Below are 4,326 nucleotides of genomic sequence, written 5' to 3'. Positions count from 1 at the left end.
CTTCTGCCTCCAGCTGCCTTTTGCAGTGGGTGTGCTGGTGGTGCCAAGAAAAGAAGGTTTCCCCAGGAAGTCTTCAGACAGCACCATCCAGCCCAGCTTTTCAAGATGAGAGTTCAGGGCTTAGTCCCTTCTGTGACTCCCATTATTACATCTCTTAGTCCATATTGCTCTCTTCCATCCCTATCTTTTCTGAGATGTTACTTCTTGTCTTCCTCTAAGCATTCCTGAGTGATGTCACCAGTGTTCACAGGGCTCAGAGCTCCCAACTGCAGGCTCCAGTCAAGCACTCTCCTTACAGTGCCAGGCCCCATGGGACATGCCCATCCGATTACCCCACAGGACCCTCAAGTTCAGCACATCCCATGGAGATCTACTCCCAACCCCAAGCTTCTTGTGCTGGACTACTTTCTCCCTTGCTGAGGGCAGAACTGAGTATCCTCCCTCATGCCCTTTATTGCCAGGGTTCCCAGCTCAGTCTCCATCACCACTCTGAGCTCAGCCATGGCCAGCACTTCCCAAAGAGAACTTTAAGGAGCCTCTCAACAGTGTCCTGTCTCTGGCATCTCACACCCCAAAACACTGACTGGCAGCTGGTGGTTTTCTAAAGTGAACAATTAAACATTTCCCCCCATTGCTTGAACGTAACCGTTAGCCTCAGAAAGAGGCCAAACTCTTCAAACAGCTTACAAGATTTGTCAGGGCTTTGCTGTTGGCGAACTCCACTCACCACCTCCTCGCAGCCTTCACGTTGCCCAGTGTTTCTCCTCTGTTTGGAAACTCCTTTGCTGCGGTCTCTCCTGCCCCTGTTATATGCAATATTCCCCCCGCCGTTGCATCTTAGGCACCATTCCGTCCTCACCGCCCAACGTGCAGGCACTGTGCCATCCTCACTGTCCCAGAAGTAGTGGCTGCCTGCAGGTGCTTCCCCCGCGTACTCTACCATCTGAAACTATCTGTTTGCGTGTCTTTCGTTTCCATTTGACCAAAGGTGAGGTCAGGGAAGGGGTGGGCCTTCTCTTCTTCATTGCTTTCCCTGTCCCTAGCATGGAGTGGATGAGGTCAATGGGGATGACAAATGCTCGAATGAATGAATGAATCAATCAATCAATCAATCAATCAATGACTGAACGAACTCCAGGCTCTCACCGGTCCCTGGCCCCGTGGAACGTTTTCTCTCTTTTACATAACTGGTCAGTTGCTTTCTGTTCTCCCTGTTCTGGAGGCTTGTTGTGGTTTAACATAAAGTGTCCCCCCACAGGCTCACGTGCTGAATACTTGTTTCCCAGCTGGGGGCGCTACTTTGGGAGGGTCTGGAAATGTTGGGAGGTGCGGTCTAGCTGAAGGAAGTGGGTTGGCTGGGGGTGTGTTGTCAAGGGCTGTGTTCTCTCCTGGGCCCCTCCCTTGTCTGTTCCTCTCACTCCTTCTACTTCCCAGCTTCCCTGTGGTGAAGAAGCCTCTTCCCCCCCCAACCCCCGTGTGCTCACCTGTCATGATGTTCTGCCTCACCACAGCCCCAGAGACACAAGACAGGGTGATCACTGACTGAATGCTCTAAAACCAGGAGCCAAAATAAATCTCCTTTAGGTTGTCCTCTCTAGTATCTGGGTCACAGTGACGTGAAAGTGATCGAGACGCCTTGGGACAGAGCATGTTAGGCTAATTTCTATTTTCCCAGTGTCTAGAACAAATCTTGGCACATAGAAGGCACTTAGTAAATATATTTTTTGAAAGTTGAGCACTCAGGGAAAAGGCACAAATAGCTTAATCACCAACAAAAATAAAATAAAAGTTTTGGACAGTTATAATTTTGCTGAGACTTTGAGCTGAGTTCAAGTCATAACACCATGTTTTCTACTGCTAATCTGGACGACAGAATTAAATATATCAAGATCTCAGAGGACTTATTGTATATTCCAGCCCCACAGGATAGTCCAAGCCAAGTGCTTAGGTACATATTAGCTGATTTAGAAGAGTTTAGAAATTAGAAAACAGATTCTATCCTGAATACTATCTAAAGGTAACTATGACACTGCTGACATAGCATTTTGAAACAACTCCTCATCAGCCACCTTAGCAGCTTTAAAAACGTATGCTACAAATCACAGCACCATAGCTCTCTCCTTTTTGTAAATTATGTTTATTTTATGTGTATGGGTATTTGCATCATGTATGTGCAGTGCCCTCAGAAGACAGCATTGGATCCCCTGGGACTGGAGTTTACAGACAGTTGTGAGCCGCCATGTGGGTGCTAGGAATCGAACTTGGGTCCTCTAGAAGAGCAGCCAGTACTCTTAACTGCTGAGCTATCTCTCCAGCAACCCCATAGTTCTCTTGATAATAGATACAGTCTTGGCTTCTTTAAGAAATAAACAAAAAGCCAGGCAGTAATAGCTCAGGCCTTTAATCCCTGCACTAGGAAGGCAGAGGCAGACAGATTCTGTGAGTTCAAGGACAGCCTGGTCTATAGAGTGAGCTCCAGGCAACCAGTGTTACACAGAGAAACCTTGTCTTGAAAAACTGGGGATGGAGGGGGAAAAAGAAACAAAATTAGCCGGGCGTTGGTGGCGCACGCCTTTAATCCCAGCACTCGGGAGGCAGAGGCAAGCGGATCTCTGTGAGTTCGAGACCAGCCTGAACTACCAAGCGAGTTCCAGGACAGCCTCCAAAGCCACAGAGAAACCCTGTCTCGAAAAACCAAAAAAAAAAAAAAAAAAAAAAAAAGAAAGAAACAAAATTATGGGGCTGGAGAGAAGGCTCGGTGGTTAAGGGCACTTCCTGTTCTTTTTTTTGTTTTGTTTTGTTTTGTTTTTTGGTTTTTGGTTTTTCGAGACAGGGTTTCTCTGTGGCTTTGGAGGCTGTCCTGGAACTCACTTTGTAGACCAGGCTGGCCTCGAACTCACAGAGATCCGCCTGCCTCTGCCTCCCGAGTGCTGGGATTAAAGGCGTGTGCCACCAACGCCTGGCTCCTGTTCTTCTTTGTAGGCTACATTCTCAGGTTGGAGTCTTGCAGTCACTCACTGATGTCTCTACAGTTCTGGAGGCTCGGGAAGGTCCTTTTCTCTGACTGCTTTGGACTTTGCCTTAGCAAGGACTCTGTTGTCCTTTGGCCTGACACAGCTCTCTGGGTGGCCTTGAGGATATCTGTGGCATCTTTTGAAATTGAGGTGCAAGTATCCATGCAGACGGAGAACACACTTCACTATTCCTGGGGATGTCACTTTGCAGGTATCCATGTAGTACCATTGGTGGCCTGAGCTGTGCCTGGTTTTGCTTAAACCACAGCTGGGCCGTGAGAGTGCTGAATCATAATGCAAAGAACAGAGTCCAGAAACCATGCCACCCAAAGGGCCCTAGCAGCCTGGCCTGGGGAGGGCTCCGGGGATCTCAAGATGCCATCTTTGTGATGTGTAGCATCTTGCAGAGCTAATCTCCATCTACGGTTCCCTGGCCATGTCTTTGTTGTTTTCTGATGATTAGGTTTTTTTTCATTCTTTACAATATGGCCAGGCTGAGGATGTTCCAGATCTTCTTGGATATAATGCCAAATGCATAGGACTTTCCTCACCTCCTGCCAAGTGGCCTCATCATTATCCCAAACCTCCGAAAATGCCAAGATAAATGGGCTAAGTCTCTTGCCGATTCACAATAAGGATCATCTTTCCTCCATTGTTAATCACCTCATTGCCCGTTTCCACCTGACACCCTGGCCATGTTCCTGTTTCTGCTGGTGTTCATGGCTTTTCATGTGATCTCTGAGAAGACTGGAGGCTTCCCTAAAACTCACTTCTGAGCCCTGACAAGAAACTCCCTTCAGGGTCTGTGATTCAGTTTTTGTTCAGCATGCATTTCAAAACACTCCAGGCTCTTCCTAGCACCCAGTTTCTAAACAACGTCCACAATCTTTGGTGTTTCTTAACAGCAGAGCACACCATTTCTCGGTACCACTTTTTGTCTAAGTCCATGGGCAGCCATAAGAAGGTAACTTAGATGGAGTGCGTTACTCAGGTTTCCACCACTGTAACAAAATACCTGAGCTAATCACGTACCAAGATGAAAAGTTTAGTTTGGTTCTGGGTCATTGGAGCACTGGAAGTTCCAGTACATGATTGCTTTAACCCTGTGGGACGGTAGGCTTACATCATAGCAGGAGGGGTGAAGTAAAATCCTGCATGCTTTTCATGGCCAAGAGTCAAGAATACCCAAGGACCAGGGTCTGGCTAGCCCATTTGAGAACACCCTCCCCGTCTCCGATAACCAAAGGACCTCCTACTTGACCCCACCACTTAAAGACTGCATCCCTTCCCAAAACACCAGTCTGGGGACACA

The sequence above is a fragment of the Mesocricetus auratus genome, unplaced genomic scaffold, assembly GCF_017639785.1.
Source record: "Mesocricetus auratus isolate SY011 unplaced genomic scaffold, BCM_Maur_2.0 Super-Scaffold_100007, whole genome shotgun sequence".
Classification (NCBI taxonomy): domain Eukaryota; kingdom Metazoa; phylum Chordata; class Mammalia; order Rodentia; family Cricetidae; genus Mesocricetus; species Mesocricetus auratus.
This window is presented reverse-complemented; position numbering follows the sequence as displayed.